The sequence below is a fragment of the Schistocerca americana genome, chromosome 9 (genome assembly GCF_021461395.2).
Source record: "Schistocerca americana isolate TAMUIC-IGC-003095 chromosome 9, iqSchAmer2.1, whole genome shotgun sequence".
Lineage (NCBI taxonomy): Eukaryota > Metazoa > Arthropoda > Insecta > Orthoptera > Acrididae > Schistocerca > Schistocerca americana.
In genome coordinates this window covers 134268940-134293642 of record NC_060127.1, presented here as the reverse complement: position 1 = coordinate 134293642, position 24703 = coordinate 134268940, and the positions used below count along the sequence as shown (strand labels likewise).

At 45.7% G+C, this 24703-nt stretch overlaps 1 non-coding gene across 1 annotated transcript; it reads left to right on the top strand.

The window, feature by feature from the left end:
* The first annotated feature begins 3078 nt into the window (after positions 1–3078).
* Positions 3079–3153, top strand: Trnat-ugu. The gene has a single exon. It is a non-coding gene; the product is annotated as a tRNA-Thr (tRNA).
* Positions 3154–24703: the final 21550 nt, after the last annotated feature.

Sequence of the window (24703 nt, the reverse complement as noted above, 5' to 3'; positions counted from 1 at the left end):
GAACTAATCTACCAGCAGGCTGAGGAAATTTTGCCAATGAAGCCTCGTTCAAAATAAGTAATGAAAACACAATGTCTGAGATAAGCAGCCAACCAGCTGAATTATTTTGTACTAAAAGTAACAGTATTATCACCTCTGTGTTTTCTAGTTAGTATTTCAGTTGTCTTCCCAACTTCCAATAAGCTCGCTCTTAAGCTTGGGATTATCCTTTAGCTGCGTTGGCTGTGAAGAGAGCTTCTGGCGACAGTGATTTAAGTACCTTTGTACCTACAAATGTTTACTAACAACCCTTGACAATGGTTTCAACAATTGCAAAGTACGTGGACAGGTATAATCACTTATTTCCAAGTCCATGTACTTCTGACGAAGGCAATTTTGCAATTGTTGAAACCTGCAACTGGTTGGCTGATTTCCTTAAATCAATCATTTACGTTCACCGTTGCTGAATAGTAGCTACGTTCAAAATTTTAGGTTATGAAACTGTTAGCTAAATAACTGGCAAGGAGCGAACCCATGGTCAACATACCTCTTGCGGAAAAAAATTCGTTTCGAAATATAAAATGACCGAAAGGTAAAATGATCTTTAATAAGGCGAAAACCTCATTTACCTCAACCGATGATCTGTACCAAAAGAGCAAAGACATAGCCGAGAATCTGTGCAGCTTACGATAGACCATCAGTGCAGGTAGAGGAGGTTAGATTCTTCCAACTTTCGATAATTTTAGATTTTTAAATGAATTTTATTCATAAGATGAAGGTTTGGCCATGGGTTCGCCTCTGGCCCGTAGCTTGGTTAACGTTTTCATGAGCAATTTCGAGCGAGACTTTATGGCAAAATTTCCTCAGTGTGCTGCCGCATTACTTCTATCGAATAGATACGTGGGCGATATGTTCGTACTATACGGAGTTATGCGATCACTAAAAACATCAGCAACCAGTGACATTAAAACGCTAGCTGTATGCGCGGTTGCCCCATCTTGTTGAAAATAACCGTTCAGTATTTCACTTGACACAAGTTCTCCTGTGAATGGGTACAGAATATCACTGCAGTATCGTTGTGCCTCTATTGTTTCGCTGAAAGATATGGGACCTGCAATCCGACGTCTAGAAATTGCAATCCAAACTCCTATTTTCATAGAATGAAGTGGTTCTTCATGGATACACAATGGATTTGCAGTACTCCACATACGAGAATTTTGCGAGTTCATGTACCTGGATAAACGAAACCACGCCTCATCAGTGAAAAACGTTTCTTTAAGAATATCTGTTCCATTTTGTTGAACGATGTTTTTGAACTATTGACAACAATGTAGTTTCTTGCCATAATCAGTATATTTCAGTTCTTGTACAACTGTCACTTTGCATGGGAAAAGTTCTACTTTTTCCTTACAGCTGTGTGGGCGGTTCCGACACTAACATCGATTTCCTGGGCGAGTTTTCTTACTGACTTGCTCAGACTCATGGACATTTTATAGGAGATATCGAGTAGTTTATCCTCAGACAAAAAGCCAACACGACCACTTGTCGGTGCATCTGTCACTGAACCCGTACTTCGAAATCTCGCACAGTATCGCGAGATGGGAGTATTGTCTCCGGGAAAACTGAATTAAATGTTTGACGAACTGAAACTGTGTATTTACAGCCAGCTTTGAACACTTGTTCGACTGAAAACACACGTTCTTCAATGGTTAGCATTTTAACGGTGACAAAAACGAAACAAGCGAACAAAGGAACTAAAGTTAAACACTCACGTCAGCACGTAACGACGCAAACCAACGATACTACTGACGCTGGCTGAGATAAATGAAACAGTGGAATGTTGGGAGACTCCACTTGAGGGGAAGTAACCCAGCATGCGAACAATCATTCGGTACGCGCAACTAACAATCATACGGCACTGCGGAGATACTTTTTGAACAACCGGTATAAATGAATTGTAACTGCAGTTGTAGTCATTTACATATCAGCCGATAGTGTGCAAGTGTACGAAGGTACATTGACATCCGACCATGTCTTTCACTTTCAATGAGATATCTGAATATCTGTGGAGGAACACTAGTCCATTCTGCCTCAAAAGATGAAAGCAGAGGAGGTACTGCTGTTGGACGTTGGAGGCTGGAGCGAAGTCGAGGTTCTAATGGCTGCCAAAGGCATCCCACTAGATACAGGTCGGGTGTTCATTTTTGGAACACAATCTACGACGAGCTGAGGTGGTGACAGTTTCTGCGGGACCTGACCATCATTTTGCAGGATAATGCTCAAGCATGTACAGTGCAAGCTGTTACTGATTTGTTTGACTGATGGGGCTGCTAAGTGCTATACCACCTACTGCACTCCCCTGACTTAAGCCCTCGTGAGTTCAACTCGATTTCTAAACTGAAGGAAACACTTCACGGCATTCGCTTCAGAACTGCTACAAATCCGTCGGGCAACAGACCGCGCCGTTCGAACTGTCAACACAACTGGCACTGCTAAGAGTATCCTACTACTTCCACATCGCTGGCAACGGGTTATACACAATGCTAGTGACTACTTTGAAGGTCAGTAAAACTTTGAAACACGTATCTATTTTTTACGAGCTGTAAATAAATAGTTGCCACAATTAAAGTTCCAACTCTCGTATATAGAGACTTACCGTAGAAGGCTAAACGGAGATTTAGTGCTAATTTAAAAGTTTTCATGTCTCTTTTTCATAAATGGGGCAACTATGTTGTCACTTGATATATCTCAACGCCCGTCAGCAGCTGATGGTATTAATATATAATTCTAATAATTCTAATTTCGTTCTAGACGGCTGCAGGTCATCAATGGTGTCTGTTTTTTGGGACATGTCCGAAAGAACAGACACCGTATCCATATAAGTATATAGTTCTATCAATATCGGCCATGACCTTCTTCTTCTGTGCGGATGTACACATATTACCCGAACTCATACGGGACTTGGAAGAACGTCTTCCACGAGTAATGAGTGTGTTGGGTAGGGACACTACGAATGTAGTGTGTGGACATATAAGGTGAGAATGTGGGTCTCGCGGGAGGCGTGCGCGAAATAGTCCCTGCAGTCGCACTATCCTCTGTGCCCTCGGTGGCTCAGATGGATAGAGCATCTGCCATGTAAGCAGGAGATCCCGGGTTCGAGTCCCGGTCGGGGCACACAGTTTCACCTGTCCTTGTTGATATATATCAACGTCCGTCAGCAGTTGAAGACATTAATATATAATTCTAATTACTTCCTTATGCTTCTCACTTAGAGGCAGTGAGCCTGTAGGTGCTAAACGACTCATCTGTGCTTGCTCACTGGGATGACTGATTACTTGTCCGGCGAGCTCATATCATTTTGGTTTAAAAATAAACAGTGAATCGTGTATTTGGGTTTCAGTAGTTTGACGAAGAGGGATAAGACATAAACAGAACTGTGAACAGCATCTTGTATTTTTTACTCGTGCACCGGACTAAAAGGAAACTTCAAAATGTTCTACACGCTAGTAGCTGCCCATTCATTCTTGCCCAGCAGTGGTATCTCCGGTATAACTGAATACGTTAGTAAAAAGGAGTAATACAGTTATGTGCCAGGGGGTTGGATTACAATGGTGAATTCAGTTAAGAGGAATAAACCAATATTCGCAGGGTAATTCCATAACTAACAGCGAAGTGGTCACACAGGGGCAGGCTGTCGGTTGGATAAATATACGTTGCCTGTCATTTGAAAAAGGCTCTTGCTTTATGTTCAGTTCGAAACAGTTTTCCACACACTGTGTACTTCCTTTCGAGGGAGTAATCTGGAAAAGAGAGGAGAAGGAAGATTAGAAGACACCCTGGCAAGCGAGCATAGAGATTAACCTTATGAATGAACCGCCAAGTCCAGCAAGTGAACGATATCGAACACCTCACTCTCTGTATGTCAGCAAAATATATATACAGTGGTCCAGTGTAGTTGAATACAGCTCTGAGACTTAACAGAATCAAGATGATGATTATTATATTGTTTAAGACTAGAACCACAAGCAACACTTCAGTACGCGGGTGTTCAAATTGGTTCAAATGGCTCTGAGCACTACGGGACTTAACATCTGAGGTCATCAGTCCCCTAGAACTTAGAACTACTTAAACATAACTAACCTAAGAACATCACACACGTACATGCCCTAGGCAGGATTCGAACCTGCGATCGTAGCGGTCGCACGGTTCTAGACTGAAGCGCCTAGAACCGCTCGGCCACACCGACCGGCAGTACGCGGGTGTGACAGGTATAATAATATTACAGGTTTTATAAGCACAGCTTCTAGGAATACTCAGATTATGAAATGTGCGTATGTTTATACAGTATAATAAGAAACTCATTCGTGTTTGTCCCCATATGAAACGATTATTTACCAATACATCTTATGTCAAATCTGTATCACTAAAACCGCGAAAAACGTCACCCGTTCCTCAGTCCCAGATGCAAGTTTCCAAAGATGACAATATGATTTCTTGTGTTTCATACAATTATTGAGTGAATTTAAAATGCTGTCATAATCTACTCATTGATAGGTATACAATGAGGTGACAAAAGTCATGGAATACTGGAATAAACGCACAGCATACGGATGTACTCGTGGCATCTCGAACACAAGGTAAAAAAGGGCAGTGCATTGGCGGAGCTGTCATTTGTACTCAGGTTTCCGACGAGCTTATGGCCGCACGATGGGAGTTAATAGACTTTGAATCCAGATTGGTAATTGGAGGGAATTTTAATATTCCGAGATCAAGAGTGTCAAAAATATGAAACGTCAGGCATTACCTCTGACCACGGACATAGCAATGGCCGACAGCCTTCACTTAAAAACCGAGAGCAGAGCGCCTCCGTAAATTTTTCAGTGATAACAGACGAGCAACACTGCGTGAAATAACAGCAGAAATCAATGTACACTACTGGCCATTAAAATTGCTACACCACGAAGATGACGTGCTACATACGCGAAATTTAACCGACAGGAAGAAGATGTTGTGATATGCAAATGATTAGCTTTTCAGAGCACTTGCACAAGGTTGGCGCCGGTGGCGACACCTACAACGTGCTGACCTGAGGAAACTTTCCAACCGATTTCTCATACACAAACAGCAGTTGACCGACGTTACCTGGTGAAATGTTGTTGTGATGCCTCGTGTAAGGAGGAGAAATGCGTACCATCACATTTCCGACTTTGATAAAGGTCGGATTGTAGCCTATCGCGATAGTGGTTTATCGTATCGCGACATTGCTGCTCGCGTTGGTCGGGATCCAATGACTGTTGGCAGAATATGGAATCTGTGGGTTCAGGAGGGTAATACGGAACGCCGTGCTGGATCCCAACGGCCTCGTATCACAAGCAGTCGAGATGACAGGTATCTTATACGCATGGCTGTAACGGATCGTGCAACCACGTCTCGATCTGTGAGTCAACAGATGGGGACGTTTGCAAAACAACAACCATCTGCACGAACAGTTCGACGACGTTTGCAGCAGCATGGACTAGCAGCTCGGAGACTAAGGCTGCGGTTACCCTCGACGCTGCATCACAGACAGGAGCGCCTGCGATAGTGTACTCGACGACGAACCTGGGTGCACGAATGGCAAAACGTCATTTTTTCGGATGAATCCAGGTTCTGTTTACAGGATCATGATGGTTGTATCCGTGTTTGGCGTCATCTAGGTCAACGCACATTGGAAGCGTGTATTCGTCATCGCCATACTGGCGTATCACCAGGCGTGATGTTATGGGGTGCCATTGGTTACACGTCTCAGTCACCTCTTGTTCGCATTGACGGCACCTTGAACAGTGCACGTTACATTTCAGATGGGTTATGACCCGTGGCTCTACCCTTCATTCGATCCCCTGCGAAATCCTACATTTCAGCAGGATAACGCACGACCGCATGTTGCAGGTCCTGTACGCGCTTTTCTGGATACAGAAAATGTTCGACTGCTGCCCTGGTCAGCACATTCTCCAGATCTCTCACCAACTGAAAACCTCTGGTCAATGGTGGCCGAGAAACTGGCTCGTCACAATAAGCAATTCACTACTATTGATGAACTGTGGTATCGTGTTGAAGCTGCATAGGCAGCTGTACCTGTACACGCCATCCAAGCTCTGTTTGACTCAATGCCCAGGCGTATCAAGGCCGTCATTACGGCCAGAGGTGGTTGTTCTGGGTACTGATTTCTCAGGATCTATGCACCCAAATTGCGTGAAAATGTAATCACATGTCAGTTCTAGTATAATATATTTGTCCAATGAATACCCGGTTATCATCTGCATTTGTTCTTGGTGTAGCAATTTTAATGGCCAGTAGTGTAGGTCGTACGACGAACGTATCTGTTAGGACAGGGAGGCGCAGTTTGGCGTTGATGGGCCATGGCAGGAGACGAGCGATGCGAGTGCCTTTGCTAACAGCGCGACATCTCCTGCAGCTCGTAACCTTATAGGCTGTACCCAGACGACGGGAAAACTGGCCTGGTCAGATGAGAGCTGACGGTAAGTTCGATTGTGACGCGGGCCCCACAAAGCCATTGATGCAAGTTGTCAACAAGGCTCTGTGCAAGGCTGTGGTGGCTCCATAATGGTGTGGACTGTGTTTACATTGAATGAACTGGTTCCACTGGTCCAACCGAACGGACCACTGACTAGAGATGGTTATTCATCGACTTCATATTACCGAAGAATGACGGAACTGTTGTGAATGACAATACTCCATGTCACCGGGACACAGCCGGTCGTGACTGGTTTGAATAATAATAATAATCATCATCATCATCATTTAAGACTGATAATGCCTTTCAGCGTTCAGTCTGGAGCATAGTCCCCCTTATAAAATTCCTCCATGATCCCCTATTCAGTGCTAACATTGGTGCCTCTTCTGATGTTAAGCCTATTACTTCAAAATCATTCTTAACCGAATGCAGGTACCTTCTCCTTTGTCTACCCCGACTCCTCCTACCCTTTACTGCTGAACCCATGAGTCTCTTGGGTAACCTTGCTTCTCCCATGCGTGTAACATGACCCCACCATCTAAGCCTGTTCGCCCTGACTGCTACATCTATAGAGTTCATTCCCAGTTTTTCTTTGAGTTGCTCATTGTGGACACCCTACTGCCATTGTTCCCATCTACTAGTACCTGCAATCATCCTAGCTACTTTCATATCCGTAACCTCAACCTCGTTGATAAGGTAACCTGAATCCACCTAGCTTTCGCTCCCATACAACAAAGTTGGTCGAAAGATTGAACGGTGCACAGATAACTTAGTCTTGGTACTGACTTCCCTCTTGCAGAAGAGAGTAGATCGTAGCTGAGCGCTCAGTGCATTAGCTTTGCTACACCTCGCTTCCAGTTTTTTCAATATGTTGCCATCCTGTGAGAATATGCATCCTAAGTACTTGAAACCGTCCACCTGTTCTAACTTTGTTCCTTCTATTTTTCACTCAATCCGTTTATATCTCTTTCCCACTGACATTACTTTCGTTTTGGAGATGCTAATCTTCATACCACAGTCCTTAAATTTCTGATCTAGCTTTGAAATATTACTTTGCAAACTTTCAATCGAATCTGCCATCACAACTAAGTCATCCGCATATAAGAGACTGCTTACTTTGTGTTCACATATCTTAATGTCAGCCATCCAGTCTATTGTTTTCAACTTATGATCCATAAATAATATGAACAACAGTGGTGACAGGCTGCAGCCTTGTCTTACCCCTGAAACTGCTCTGAACCATGAACTCAATTTACCGTCACCTCTAACTGCTGCCTGACTATGTAAAGACCTTTAATTGCTTGCAAAAGTTTGCCTCCGATTCCATAATCTCGTAGAACAGACAATAACTTCCTCCGGTTTGAAGAATATTCTGGAAAATTAGAGACAGTGATTTGGTCTCCCAGATCGCCCAACACGAATCCCATCGAACATAATTGGGTCATAGTGGTACACAAAACCTTCTCAGGGAACACTTTCGCTGTTATGGACAGTTACAGACAGCATAGCTCAGTATTTCTGCAGGGGACTTCCAACGACTTGTTGAGTCCCTGCCACGTCGAGTCGCTGCACTACTCGGAGCAAAAGGAGGTCAGGCGCGGTACTAGGAGGTACCCCACGACCTGTGTCACGTCAGAGCAACCTTAGGTTGGAAGTTCAACCCAGTAAGTCAGGTATCAAAGTTTCTGTATACGCCTTGGATCGTTGTGAGTCACAACGCGCAAATTACCCTAGACTACAGGGTGTTTATAAGTTCAGAAAAGTAACTTTTTGTGGTGTGCGTACTGTAAAACCGTCAGTACACACACCATGAGATTATTTGACTTGTCGCTCTAACGAAGTAGGCGAGTCTCAGCAATGCGTCTCGTGGTTTTATCGTGGCGTGTTTATCTTCTGCCGTTAGGTCTGACGATAGAAATGCCACTTGCTCGCTTAGAGTAGCAGATTGACCAACTTTAAACAGAACTTGATTAATTTTCACACACATTTCTTAAAATAATAACAAGCTGAAAAATTACTTAACTTGGTTCTGGATGCTATTTACAATTGACAATCTGAAGTTTCCTTGGTATCTTATTCTCACATATCTCTGATACTTGACAAAAGTGTCTATTCATTTATCTTCATGGCTATGTACAGGAATATGATAATCTTATTAGGCACAGACTGAAACTTGACTATAGACTGTTACAGACAAATGCAGACTAATGCAGACAAATGCAGACTGACTAATCGGAGGTCTGTACACTCGTTATAATACCTTGCGCGAGTGTGATCCGCGAGGAGAAAAGGTACTATGTTAGCAGCAATCTCATTGGCTGTGTTACATATTAATACGCGGATTGGCGGAAGCAGAATTTGGTCCGTCTCTATGGCAGCGCCATCTCGTAGTGCGGAGACGGACGAGCGCTGCGCCTGCACTGTTGTGCTTAGTGGGGCGCGCTCTAGTGGGAAACTTGTGCACGCGCTGACTACGCGGAACTATGTACACAACACTTTTGATCGTCAAAACCATAATATCTTACAGAAATGTTTGATGCAGCGTTGAATGCAGGATATCTTCAACTTTTACTCCCATACAAGACTCATAGTTCCAATGTTCCCGCCAGTTGGCATGCACGAATGAGTTATTCCAACAGTCGTCATGGAGTTATATAATGGTGCAGAGCATGTGCAGTGTTGTTTACGGTTTCATGAGTCGAAATCTGCTTCTATAGCTGAGCGATAATCAAGAATAAGTATGTAAGCCACCACCTCGAAGACAAACTGCTGTCAATTGGTACAATCGTTTCACCGCAGCTGTCTGTGCATGATATGGGACCACGGTCAGGGGCAGACAGCAGTCTCTGATGCAGCAATTGAAGACTCCAGCGTCTTACATTCGTAGACCGGATAAATCAACGAGACGTGGCAGTTTAGAACTGTATACGCCTAGTGGTACTGTGTGGAAGGTATTACAGAAACTCCTACCTTTAAAACCCTACGAATTGGAACTATTGCAAGGCTTAAGAGAAAGTGACGTAGAAAAACGAGCTGAGTTGTGCGTAGAAATGTTTAGTGAAAAGCACACTGATGATGTTTTTCTCAATAAAATTGTGTTTACTGACAGGACTGCGGTGAAGTGAATCGGCATAATGTGCGGATAAAGGGGTGAACAGAAATCCCGTCACGTAATCGAACATGTGCGGGACTCGCCCGAGTAATTGTTTTTTGCGCTGTAAGCTGTAAAGAGATTAAATGAAACAAAAAGTTAATGTCAGTAACAGTCACGGTAAAGCCTAACCTAAAAAATGTTCGCATGTAAAGAGATTTATTGACCTTTCCTTTTTTCACGAGTCAGTTGTAACTGGCATACCGCAGGGCCTACCTGGACGTGCTTCAACTTTATCTAATGCCTGAGTAACAACAGGACACGGGCACAGAATGTACTTTCCAGCAAAATGCCGCGCCAGCAGATTACAATAATGAAGTTGTCGTGTATCTCCGTAGGAATGTAGCGACTTGTGTTGGACATGGTGGAACAATATCCTGGCCACCAGCATCGGCTGATTGAACCCCACTAGACTTCTGTGTCTGGGCTTACACTGAGGACAAGCATGTTTATTACTCCGCTTCCGGGAAACGTCAACGAGCTGCGGCGATGGATAACACGAGCAGCTGCCAACGGACATCAAGACTCGCTTCATAGCATTTGGCAGGAAACTGATTACAGATGGGATATTTGTCGTGTTACATATGGTGGCCACGCTGAACATTTGTAAATAAAACTTGAAGATATACTTCATTGAGAGCTGTATCAAACATTTCTGCGAGTTATTCACGTTTTCCACAATTGAAGGTTACTTTTGTATAAGCAATTTATAAGCACCTTGTATATTAAAATCCCCAGGCTGTGGCTAAGCCATGTCTCCGCAGTATCCTTTCTTCCAGAAGTGCTAGTTCCGCTTGGTTCGCAGGAGAGCTTCTGTGAAGTTTGGAAGGTAGAAGACGAGGTACTGGCGAAATTAAAGCTGTGAGGACGGGGCGTGAGTCGTGCTTGGGTAGCTCAGTTGGTAGAGCACTTGCCCGCGAAAGGCAAAGATCCCGAGTTCGAGTCTCGGTCCGGCACACAGTTTTAATCCGCCAGGAAGTTTCATATCAGCGCACACTCCGCTGTAGAGTGAAAATTCCCATTCTAGAAACCTTGTATATTCATCCACTCTTTCCAAGTATAAACAAATTTTACACGTAATTTCAACCCTTTTCGAAACCTTTTCTCACAGACATCAGCCTCGATATAACGAAAGGAAAAACTTTAAATACTTACTACATTTTTTGTGTCACGCAGTAAGACTCCAGTATCAGGTGTGGTGTTTCAGTTTAGTCCTTCTTTACTCCTAACAGTATTCACAACTGATTTTGCAGGCAGTATCTACATATACCACTGAACGTACCTGCAAAATTGTATCACAGGGCGACAAGTAGTTCAGGAGACAGGACGTCATGGGCACCGAGATGCGTCAGACGGGTGTTTTATACGTGGCAGTGAGATTCTTTAAAAGGTCAGACTGTGTGTTGGGGGAACGGGGACTACTAGCACTTCCCTAAAAGTTTCAGAGGGAATGTGAACCAAGTCCTGTACCTTGTCAAAACTTATCCCCTCCCCCCCCCCCCCCCCCTGCCCCCACCTATACACACACACACCAGTTCTTTAAAGAACGGATTCCCCTATATAAAAAAAACTTCTGATTACTATACAACAGAGTTAATGTGTTAAATATTTGACGTTATCTATCTATCTATCTACATCCATACTCCGCAAGCCACCTGACGGTGTGTGGCGGAGGGTACTTTGAGTACCTCTATCGGTTCTCCCTTCTATTCCAGTCTCGTATTGTTCGTGAAAAGAAGGATTGTCGGTATGCCTCTGTGTGGGTTCTAATCTCTCTGATTTTATCCTCATGGTCTCTTCGTGAGATATACGCAGGAGGGAACAATATACTGCTTGACTCCTCGGTGAAGGTATGTTCTCGAAACTTCAACAACAGCCCGTACCGAGCTACTGAGCGTCTCTCCTGCAGAGTCTTCCACTGGAGTTTATCCATCATCTCCATAACGCTTTCGCGATTACTAGATGTTCCTGTAACGAAGCGCGCTGCTCTCCGTTGGATCTTCTCTATATCTTCTATCAACCCTATCTGGTACGGATCCCACACTGCTGAGCAGTATTCAAGCAGTGGGCGAACAAGCGTACTGTAACCTACTTCCTTTGTTTTCGGATTGCATTTCCTTAGGATTCTTCCAATGAATCGCAGTCTGGCATCTGCTTTACCGACGATCAACATTATATGATCATTCCATTTTAAATCACTCCTAATGCGTACTCCCAGATAATTTATGGTATTAACTGCTTCCAGTTGCTGACCTGCTATTTTGTAGCTAAATGATAAAGGATCTACCTTTCTGTGTATTCGCAGCACATTACACTTGTCTACATTGAGATTCAATTGCCATTCCCTGCACCATGCGTCAATTCGCTGCAGATCCTCCTGCATTTCAGTACAATTTTCCATTGTTACAACCTCTCGATACACCACAGCATCATCCGCAAAAAGCCTCAGTGAACTTCCGATGTCATCCACAAGGTCATTTATGTATATTGTGAATGGCAACGGTCCTATGACACTCCCCTGCGGCACACCTGAAATCACCCTTACTTCGGAAGACTTCTCTCCATTGAGAATGACATGCTCCGTCCTGTTATCTAGGAACTCCTCAATCCAATCACACAATTGGTCTGATAGTCCATATGCTCTTACTTTGTTCATTAAACGACTGTGGGGAACTGTATCGAACGCCTTGCGGAAGTCAAGAAACACGGCATCTACCTGGGAACCCGTATCTATGGCCCTCTGAGTCTCGTGGACGAATAGCGCGAGCTGGGTTTCACATGACCGTCTTTTTCGAAACCCATGCTGATTCCTACAGAGTAGATTACTAGTCTCCAGAAATGTCATTATACTCGAACACAATACGTGTTCCAAAATTCTACAACTGATCGACGTTAGAGATGTAGCTCTATAGTTCTTTACATGTTCGACGTCCCTTCTTGAAAACGGTGATGACCTGTGCCCTTTTCCAATCCTTTGGAACGCTACGCTCTTCTAGAGACCTACGTTACACCGCTGCAAGAAGGGGGGCGAGTTCCTTCGCATACTCTGTGTAAAATTGAACTGGTATCCCATCAGGTCCAGAGGCCTTTCCTCTTTTGAGCGATTTTAATTGTTTGTCTATCCCTCTGTCGTCTATTTCGATATCTACGTTATATATCGATATATACGTTAAGCGTGTAAAAGCTTTTTATGGCTGAAGACGCAACAACAAACATTTAGTAGATGATAAACTGTTTACCTTTCATTGTTTTATGCGGCTGTGAGCGAGAAACAGTATAGGAAACGTTTGAAATTATGTGTAAGGTTTGTTGGAAGAGGCGAAGTGCTCTCATTGTCAACTGCTGGACGAGTACAGTCTGTGTAATTAGCGCGCCACCAGCTGCGCTCCTTCATCACATACATACAATTTCAAACTGTCATACTTGACTTCACTGTGCCAAACATCTGTACCTCTTAATAACAAACTCATCTTGCCCTTTCCTCACATCATATCCTAAAAATCGAGGATGGAGGGCAAGAGGCACATTCCGTGTTCCTGGATTTCCGGAAAGTGTCTGACACCGTGTCCCACTGCAAAGTGTTGACGAACGTGTGGCCGTACGGTTTTCGTTCCGAGATACGTTAACGACTAGAGGAGTTTTAAGTAACAGAACCCAGTATGTGGTCCTTGACGGCGAGTGTTCATCAGAGACAAACGTACGGTCAGCAGTGCCCCGGGGAAGCGTGATACGACCGCTTTTATTCTGTATATAAATAATGACGTGACGGACAGGACGAGCGGCAATTTATGGCTGTTTGCTGATGAAGGTGTGGTGTGCGGTAAGGCGTCGTCATTGAGTAGGTGTTGGATTATACAAGGCGACTTACACCGAAATTCTAGTTGATGTCATAAACGGCAGCTTCCTCTAATTGTTGAAAAATGTAAGCTAATACAGACAAGTAGGAAAAACAGTCCAGGAACGTTCGAATGCAGCATTAGTAGGGAGTAGCTAGACATCGTCACTTCTATTAAATATCCAGACGTAACGTTGCAGCGCAACATGGAATGGAATTAGCACGCAAGGACGGTACTAGGGAAGCCCAATGTTCGACTTTATTTTGTTACGAGAATTTTTGGGGAAGTGTAGCCCATCCACAAAGGATACGGCATACAGAACGCTAGTGCGCCTCATTCATGAGTTCTTTTCGAGTGTTTGTGATCCCCATCAGGTCGGATTAAAAGGAGACATCTAATAAATTGCCATGAGGAGTGGCCTCGCGGTTAGAGGCGCCATGTCACGGATTGCGCGGCCCTCCCGCCGGAGGTTCGAGTCCTGTCTCGGGCGTGGGTGTCTGTTGTTCTTAGCATAAGCTAGTTTAAGTAGTGTGTAAGTCTAGGGACCGATGACCTCTGCAGTTTGCTCCCTTAGGAATTCACACGCATTTGAACATTTGGAATTCAGAGGCGGGCTGTTGAATTTGTTACGGGTAGATTCGATCAGCAGGCATGTTTTATGGAGATGCTTCGTCAATTGAATTGTAAATCCCTATGGGGAGGATGATGATCTTACCACAAGACAATATTGCGCATGTACAGAGAACCGGCATTTGGGCGTGACAGCAGAGCGTTTCTACTGTCGCCATCGTACATTTCCGTAAGCACCATGAAGAAAAGAAACGTGAAAGCAGAGCTTGTATGGAGGCTTTGAGACAGTCGTTTTCCCCTTGCTCTGTTTGGAATGGAATAGGGGAGGAATTGTCGCAGAAAGTACCTTCCACCATGCACCGTTCAGTAGTATTGCAGGATTCGTACGTAGATGTAGATGTAGCAGTAGATTACGACAGCATTTTAACTTATTAACAGTGTTGAGCAAATATGTGAAATATACAAAACTGAATTTTTATTGCCGGTGGAAGTCATTGGATAATCAATAGTAACTACATGAAATTTTGTTATCCGCAGACGCCGCAAGGTAGGCAACGTGCTACTGGAATCGAGTTCATCGTCCAATAATGTAGGGAAGGCAGTATATTGTCTGTTTAATCACTTACCAGCCATACCTAAAGCTAGAAAACGATTTCAAACCCTGGTTGATTAATTGGAGTGCAATACCTTTCCAGACCTTTCTCTCAATACTGAATTTGATGGACCCGCTCCACTTTAATTCTGAGACCTACAAAAGAAACCTCGCAAAAAGCGGCTGGTTGCCGTACAGTGGTTCTCGGGGCGGTCCAGGTCGTGTCCCGCAGACGGGCTTTCCCTTTAAGCGGCGGTCCCCTTGACGCGGGGTGTTTCACCTCGATACTGCGCGTCGACTGGCGCGTCGCACGTACACCTATCGACCGAGCGCGCCGCGCCGCGCGGTCAGGCGGAGAGCCGGCGGCTCCCCACTGCGCATGCGCCCTTCGCTTTTTGTTTCCCGCCAGGCCCGCGGCAGTCAATATGCTCGGCCGGCGGTCACCGACTGTCCGGCCTGCTGCCCCCTCCCCTCCGGCCCCCACCCTGCCGGCCGTCATCCCCTCCTCCGGCGCCTCTCCCCCCACCAGCCATCGCCCCTCCAGCCGTCGCCCGCGGCACGTGTCGAGTGGCCACTCCACTGGTCAGGCGGTGTCCACTCGCCTTCCCCTCTCCCTCCAGGATAGCTGGACGCTAGCGCGCCATTGGTCAGCAGCATCCCAGTTCTCCTCCCTGCTCCCGCATCACTACTATGCTCTCTGACCCGTTCATTCTTCGTTTCCCTGCTTTCTCTCCATTTTCTCGTTTTCCCTCCTTTTGCGAGGGGTTCCCCTTTGGGTCAGCGGTCGTAACTGTTAGCGCACTTTATGTTTTTCGCCGTCTTCCGTTTCGCCGGCAGCACTATTGATCCCCCCGCTGTTTTACTTCTCGGGTTCGGTGAGCTGTGTAGCATTCCCCTAAAGGGAACCCACAGTCTTCCACCGACGGCCGCATTCAGGTCTATAATTACAGTCCGTAGGCCGCTGGTCACTGCGAGATGAAAACTCTTTGCCGAAATGCAGAATAAATAGAAATTACAGGAGGAATTCCTTAACCGTATTACCTAGGTGCTCGCATTTACCGCGACTGATGCCTTCTACGAGGGCAGTTCAATGAGTAATGCAACACTTTTTTTTTCTCGGCCAATTTTGGTTGAAAAAACCGGAAATTTCTTGTGGAATATTTTCAAACATTCCCGCTTCGTCTCGTATAGTTTCATTGACTTCCGACAGGTGGCAGCGCTGTACGGAGCTGTTAAAATGGCGTCTGTAACGGATGTGCGTTGCAAACAATGGGCAGTGATCGAGTTTCTTTTGGCGGAAAACCAGGGCATCTCAGATATTCATAGGCGCTTGCAGAATGTCTACGGTGATCTGGCAGTGGACAAAAGCACGGTGAGTCGTTGGGCAAAGCGTGTGTCATCATCGCCGCAAGGTCAAGCAAGACTGTCTGATCTCCCGCGTGCGGGCCGGCCGTGCACAGCTGTGACTCCTGCAATGGCGGAGCGTGAGAACACACTCGTTCGAGATGATCGACGGATCACCATCAAACAACTCAGTGCTCAACTTGACATCTCTGTTGGTAGTGCTGTCACAATTGTTCACCAGTTGGGATATTCAAAGGTTTAATCCCGCTGGGTCCCTCGTTGTCTAACCGAACACCATAAAGAGCAAAGGAGAACCATCTGTGCGGAATTGCTTGCTCGTCATGTGGCTGAGGGTGACAATTTCTTGTCAAAGATTGTTACAGCCGATGAAACATGGGTTCATCACTTTGAACCTGAAACAAAACGGCAATCAATGGAGTGGCGCCACACCCACTCCCCTACCAAGAAAAAGTTTAAAGCCATACCCTCAGCGGGTAAAGTCATGGTTACAGTCTTCTGGGACGCTGAAGGGGTTATTCTGTTCGATGTCCTTCCCCATGGTCAAACGATCAACTCTGAAGTGTATTGTGCTACTCTTCAGAAATTGAAGAAACGACTTCAGCGTGTTTGTAGGCACAAAAATCTGAACGAACTTCTCCTTCTTCATGACAACGCAAGACCTCACACAAGTCTTCGCACCCGAGAGGAGCTCACGAAACTTCAGTGGACTGTTCTTCCTCATGCACCCTACAGCCCCGATCTCGTACCGTCAGATTTCCATATGTTTGGCCCAATGAAGGACGCAATCCATGGGAGGCACTACGCCGATGATGAAGAAGTTATTGATGCAGTACGACGTTGGCTCCGACATCGACCAGTGGAATGGTACCGTGCAGGCATACAGGCCCTCATTTCAAGGTGGCCTAAGGCCGTAGCATTGAATGGAGATTACGTTGAAAAATAGTGTTGTGTAGCTAAAAGATTGGGGAATAACCTGGTGTATTTCAATGCTGAATAAAACAACCCCTGTTTCAGAAAAAAATGTGTTGCATTACTTATTGAACTGCCCTCGTATGTTTAGCTACATAATATGGACTGATGATCCGATATTAGTTGTCTTAGCGCTCAGACGGTTTCTTCGCTGAGGATGCACTTGCTGCTGTTGACCGCGAGGGACTCTCCGTCCAGTTCGGTCGCCGTTTGTGTAAACTTTCTGCCGTGCTGCTGACGCAGCCCGTTGCCCGGGAGACACCATCTTGGAGGTTGTTTACACACGTGTCCCACTTACACTAAAGACAACACCTCTACAATGACTTCATGTCCTCTCAAACATCACTTCGCCTGAAGTCCGTAGACAGCAGGTAACAACTGAGGAATGGCAAAAAATAAATTATGCAGATAAGGCAAGAGTACTACCGATACACCAAGTACTAGATGACCGCTGTCGATATCGCCGTAAATCAAGAGCGCCAATATGGGAAGACAGAACACTTGCCCAAGGAAATACCTATGACTGCCACAAATCCTGGAAAACCAAGTGGAACAATAGTGACATTAACCGACACAATTTAGAGGACCCCAGCCAACAACTCCCAGGAATACAGCTTCCTCGTAAGTTCTGGTGCCAGCTTAACCGTGCGAGAACTGGACACACGAGAACTAAATCCATGCTATACAAATGGGGCACCAATGATAACGCAATGTGTGACTGCGAAACTGATGAACAAACATTACAACATCTAGTACAAGATTGCCCACTGCGAAGATTCTACGGTGACTGGAGAGACTTCGTGGATGCCAGCCCTTCTGCCATTAAATGGCTATCACATTTGGACATAACTTTTTGACGAAATGTAGCTGTGATTATATTTCAACTTTGCTCAGATTTAATAATGACTGGTGTTTGTTCTGTTTATATTATTATGTATGTGTGTATATGTATATTTGTATTTACATGTTATGTTATGTAAATTTACATTGTCAATACCGCACTTGCACTGGTAAAACCATACGGTAAATAATAATAACAGGAGGAATTCACAACGCAATATCTACACTTAGTATATACACTCTAGGACACACCACGGAAGAATTATCTGGATGGTACGTGAAATCGGTAGATGTGATATACATGTACAAACAAACAAACGATCACAATCTCAGAAAATTGGATGGTTTAATCAGACAACGAGCTTCATAAATCGAGCAAGTCAGTAACGCGATGGTCCACGTCTGGCCCTTACGCCAGCAGTTACTCGACTTGGCATCGATTGCCAGAGATGGTGGCTATCCTGCGGGATACCGTGCCAAATTCTGTCCAAGTGGGGAGTTAGATCCTCAACATCCCGAGCTGGCTGCAGGGGCCTGCCGATAATCCTCCAAACATTTTCAATTTGGAAGCGATCCGGCGACCTTGCTGGCGAAAGTAGGTTTCTCTAGGCACGAAGACAAGCAGTAGAAACTGTTTTCATCTACATCTACATACATACTCCACAATCCACCATACGGTGAGTGGCGGAGGGTATCTCGTACCACAACTAGCATCTTCTCTCCCTGTTCCACTCCCAAACAGAACGAGGGAAAAATTACTGCCTATATGCCTCTGTACGAGCCCTAATCTCTCTTATCTTATCTTTGTGGTCTTTCCGCGAAATGTAAGTTGGCGGCAGTAAAATTGTACTGCAGTCAGCCTCAAATGCTGGTCCTCTAAATTTCCTCAGTAGCGATTCACGAAAAGAACGCCTCCTTTCCTCTAGAGACTCCCACCGGTGTTCCTTGAAGCATTTCCGTGACACTCGCGTGATGATCAAACCGACCAGTAACAAATCTAGCAGCCCGCCTCTGAATTGCTTCTATGTCCTCCCTCAATCCGACCTGATAGGGATCCCACACGCTCGAGCAGTACGCAGGAACATGTCGTATTAGTGTTTTATAAGCGGTCTCCTTTAAAGATCTTCCCAAAATTCTACCAACGAACCGAAGACGACTAACCGCCTTCCCCACAACTGCCATTACATGCTTGTCCCACTTCATATCGCTCCTCAATGTTACGCCCAAATATTTAATCGACGCTACACTACTAATGGAGTATTCAAACATTACAGGTTTCTTTTTCCTATTCTTCTTCTTCTTCTTCTGTAGTGGCCAATCCAAGGATTGGTCTGCAACAGCTAAAATGGCAGCTTGTCTCCATTCTGTTCGTCTTTCAGCTTTTCTCTTCATTTCTTTATAGGTGTTACATCCTACGTCTTTCACGATTTGATCCATGTACCTCAGTCGTGGTCTTCCTCTTGGTCTTTTTCCCTCGACATATCCCTCTATGATTGTGTTCAGGAGTCCTTATGTCTTAATAGATGGCCTGTAAATTGCACTCTTCTTTTAACAATGAAACTCCAGAAGCTTCTCTTCTCACCTGCTCTTTCCAGAACCACTTCATTTGTGACCTTGTCGACACATTTTATTTTGAGCATGCGTCTATAGCACCACATTTCAAAAGAATTTAGCTTCTGGTCTTCCTCTGTCCCGAGAGTCCATATTTCACACCCATAGCATGCCACACTCCACACATATGATTTCAAAAATCTTTTCCTGATTTCAAGGCTGATGCTCTTAGATGTTAAGATGTTTTTCTTCTTGTTAAAAGCAGCCTTTGCTTGAGCAATTCTACTTATTACTTCTGCCTTGCTCCTTCCATCCCAGGTAATATTACTGCCTAGATAAGTAAATTTATCAATTTCCTATTCATCTGCATTAATTTACATTTATCAATCTTTAGAGTTAGCTGCCATTCTTTACACCAATCACAAATCCTGTCCAAGTCATCTTGTATCCCCCTACAGTCACTCAACGACGACACCTTCCCGTACACCACAGCATCATCAGCAAACAGCCGCACATTGCTATCCACCCTATCCAAAAGATCATTTATGTAGATAGAAAACAACAGCGGACCTACCACACTTCCCTGGGGCACTCCAGATGATACCCTCACCTCCGATGAACACTCACCATCGAGGACAACGTACTGGGTTCTATTACTTAAGAAGTCTTCGAGCCACTCATATACTTGGGAACCAATCCCATACCTTAGTTAGGAGTCTGCAGTGGGACACCTAGTCAAACGCTTTCCGGAAGTCAAGGAATATGGCATCCGTCTGATACCCTTCACCCATGGTTCGCAAGATATGTGAAAAAAGGGCGAGTTAAGTTTCACAGGAGCGATGCTTTCTAAAGCCGTACTGATGCATGGACAGCAACTGTCCCTGTGTGTGGATGGGCATTGCCTTGCTGAAATGGCCGGCCGGTGTGGCCGTGCGGTTCTAGGCGCTACAGTCTGGAACCGCGAGACCGCTACGTTCGCAGGTTCGAATCCTGCCTCGGGCATGGATGTGTGTGATGTCCTTAGGTTAGTTAGGTTTAAGTAGTTCTAAGTTCTAGGGGACTGATTGATCTCAGCTGTTAAGTCCCATAGTGCTCAGATCCATTTGAACCATTTGAACCTTGCTGAAATGTAAGCGCGTGGCTGACTGCCATGAAGGGAAACAAAAGGAGCGTAGAACATGGTCGACGTACCGCTGCGCTGCAAGGGTGCTGCAGATGGCAATCGAAGGAGTGTTGCTATGAAAAGAAACGGCGCCCCAGACGTCACTGATGGTTGCCGGGCCGCATGGCGGGCGAAAGTTAGGTTCAGTGGACATCGGGGCTCAGTTCGAAGCGGGGCTCATCACTGGATAGAATTCGACTCCACTCAATAGGAACCACGTCGGAGACGTGGCTGGAGACGCGCGGGACAGCGGTTGGATACCAACCTGACGACATTAGGAGGCATTCCACTGCTTTCGTCATTCCAATGTAAAATACAGGGTGTCCGAAAAGACTTTCCCTGATTACATAAATTGATAATTCAGGCTAGAAGTAAGATACAAATATGAAACTTGTGTCGAATTGTTTACAACTATCAAAGCTTTTTTTTTTCTGTTTTAGGTTCGCAGTACGTAAGTAGTGAATGAGGTGCAGTGCCCAAGAAGCTATGTTAACCAATCAGGAGAAGTCACAGTGTGTCCTGTGGTACCATGAGACACGATCACCAACCACAGTGCAGAGACACTTCCAGACAACATTTGGAAGGAACCCACCTGATGTCCAGAGCATTAAAGCCTGGTATGAGAAGTTCAAGAACACAGGATCGGTTGCTGACCTTCCTAGGTCTGGGCGACCAAGAACCTCAGCAGACAGGGTGGAAGCTGCAAGGCAGTCTTTTCTGCGAAGTCCGAAGAAATCGGTGCGCAGGGCCTGACGTGTATTACATATGCCAAAAAGTTCTCTCCATGATATTTTACACAAATTTTTATTGTTTCGTGCATACAAAGTGCAAATCGTTCAGGCCTTGTTGCCCAATGACAGTACACGTCGGTATGACTTTGCGGTCGAAATGCTATCACGTATTGAGGACGATAATGATTATCTCAGACGAATTGCCTTTTCCGATGAAGCGACCGTTTTTGTCAGAGGAGTAGTGAATCGCCATAATGTCCGCATTTGGGGTTCACAATCCCCTGGTGAGGTCATGGAGAGCACCAGAGGCAGTCCAAAGGGGAATTTTTCGTGCGCGCTATTGCACGATCGAATTATCGGGGTCGGCCGGATTGGCCGAGCGGTTCTAGGCGCTACAGTCTGGAGCCGCGCGACCGCTACGGTCGCAGGTTCGAATCCTGCATCGGGCATAGATGCGTGTGGTGTCCTTAGGTTAGTTAGGTTTAAGTAGTTCTACGTTCTAGGGGACTGATGACCACAGAAGTTAAGACCCATAGTTTGATTTTCAATTTTGCATCACATATCCACAAACCACAATCCAAATTGCAGTTTAGCAATAGTAGGCCAAATGCCCTTACCAGACTCTAGTCTAGTGAAGGTAATTGTGGCATCGACTGTTTTCGCAGACCATGCAAAAGGCCTTCGTTCCTTAGTCTCTCAGCTGATTAGAATTTACGTACTACACTCATGCTCATAAATTAAGGATAATTGCAGAATGTAGTGCCACACAACGCGGCACTACTCAAAACTGTCGCTGATGGCATATGCACATAGGGGATACACACGACACAGATCTATAAGTCCACGGTATTGGTGATAAGTTGAGAAAACCGTGCTACAAAACGCCACTGCTTCCTGCCCATGTACCCCGACATCAATATGGGATATGATCAACATGCATACGTACACAGGCCGAACAAAGGGTTGGCATACTCTGGATCAGGTGGTCGAACAGCTGCTGGGGTATAGCCTCCCATTCTTGCACCAGTGCCTGTCGGAACTCCTCAAGTGTCGTAGGGGTTTGGAGACGTGCAGCGATACGTCGACCGAGAGCATCCCTGACGTGCTCGATGAGGTTTAGGTCTGGAGAACAGGCAGGCCACTCCATTCGCCTAATATCTACTGTTTCGAAGTACTCCTCCACGATGGCATACTCGGTGGGGCCGTGCGTTATCATCCACCAGGAGGAAGGTGGGACCCACTGCACCCCTGAAAACGCGTACATACTGGTGCAGAATGACGTTCCGATACACCTGACCTGTTACAGTTCCTCTGTCAAAGACATGCAGGGGTGTACGCGCACCACCCTACCCCGCACCATCAAACCACGACCTCCATACAAGTCCCTTTGAAGGACATCAAGGGGGTGGTATCTTGTTCCTGGTTCAGCCAGATGAAAACCCGGCGAGAATCACTGTTCAGACTATACCTGGACTCGTCCGTGAACATAACCTGGGACCACTGTTCTAATCATGATGCACTGTGTTCTTGACACCAGGCTTTACGGGCTCTCCTGTGATCAGGGGTCAGTGGAATGCATCTTGCAGGTCTCCAGCCGAATAAACAGACTGTGTGTCTGGAGACAACTGTTCCAGTGGCTTCGGTAAGGTATTGGGCAAGGCTACCTGCAGCACTCCGTGGCGTCTGCGGGCACTGATGGTGAGATACCGGTCTTCTTGTGGTGTTGTACACTGTGGACGTCCCGTACTGTAGCGCCTGGACACGTTTCCTGTCTGCTGGAATCGTTGCCATAATCTTCAGATCACACTTTGTGGCACACGGAGGGCCCGTGCTACGACCTACTCTGTTTGACAAGCCTCCAGTCGCCCTAGAATTCTACCCCTCATAACGTCATCAATATGTGTTCATTGAGGCATTTTCAACATACAGTCACCATTAGCCCGTCTGAAAACGTCTGCACACTTACTCGCTGCACTTACTCGGTATATGTGGACTGCTGCCAGCGCCACCGTGCGACGACCGCAGGTCAAATGCACCGCGTGGTCATACCCTGAGGTGATTTAAACACGCAAACCGCCCACCAGAGAGTTGTTTCACCATGTATCAGCATTATCATTAATTTATGAGACTGAGTGTATAACACTATCCATTTTGTATTACTGTAATGCAGTGTGGCCACAAAGAGGGTTTCAAAAATGGTTCAGATGGCTCTGAGCACTATGGGACTTAACATCTGTGATCATCAGTCCGCTAGAACGTAGAACTACTTGAACATTACTAACCTAAGGACATCACACATATCCATGCCCGATGCAGGATTCGAACCTGCGACCGTAGCGGTCGCGCGGTTCCAGACTGTAGAGCCTAGAACCGCTCGACCACTCCCGCCGGCCAAAGAGGGGCAGAGCAATGATGCTCAAAGTGGTAACCAAGAACAGCGGGATGAAAGAGTGCATAGCCGCTTCTGTTCTTCTTTGAATTCCAAGCAGAGTTGTTGTAATACCACGGCAGACGTCTTTTACACATCCTCGAAGACGAATAGAGGAGTTAAGCCAGCAGACCGAGCAAGTGAATCCACTGTTCGTCTACGACCAATCGATTTGGCTGTATGCCTTTGTTTCAGAGCAAGATTGCACGCAGTGCATTAGGCGCTGGACATCCATCCTAGCAGTACCACATAAGTACTGTAGTTCACCGTACTCCCCTGGCTAGCAAACTCCTCAGATTTGAGAATCTCTGGGACCACCTCGATCGGGCTGTACGCGCCATGCATCCTCCACTGGGAAACGAAGCGCGGCTGGCGACGACATGGCTGCACATCCCCGACACTGCCTTCCAGAACCTCACTGACTCTCCTCCTGCAAGTCACGCTTTGATCCGCGCACAAACTGTGGTTATTTAGGCTTTTGACAGGTGTGGCTGGACAGTCTAAGTAAGTACACTCCAAAACAAAACGAAACGACACACCACGAAGGAACTATCCGAACGGGACGCAAATCGGTGGACGTGACGTACATGTTGTTGTTGTGGTCTTCAGTCCAGAGACTGGCTTGATGCAGCCCTCCATGCTACTTTATCCTGTGCAAGCCTCCTCATCTCCTAATAACTACTGCTACCTACGTTCTTCTGAATCTGCATAGTGTACTCATCTCTTCGTCTCCCTCTACGATTTTTACACTCCACGAAACCATCCAATACTAAATTGATGATGCCTTGATGCCTCAGAACATGTCCTACCATCCGGTCCCTTCTTCTTGTCAAGTTGTGCCACGAAGTCCTCTTCTCCCCAATTCTACTCAGGAGCTCCCCATTAGTTACGTGATCTACCCATGTAATCTTCAGCATTCTTCTGTAGCACCAGATTTCAAAACCTTCTATTCTCTTCTTAACTAAACTATTTATCGTCCATGTTTCACATCCATACATGCCTACACTCCATACAA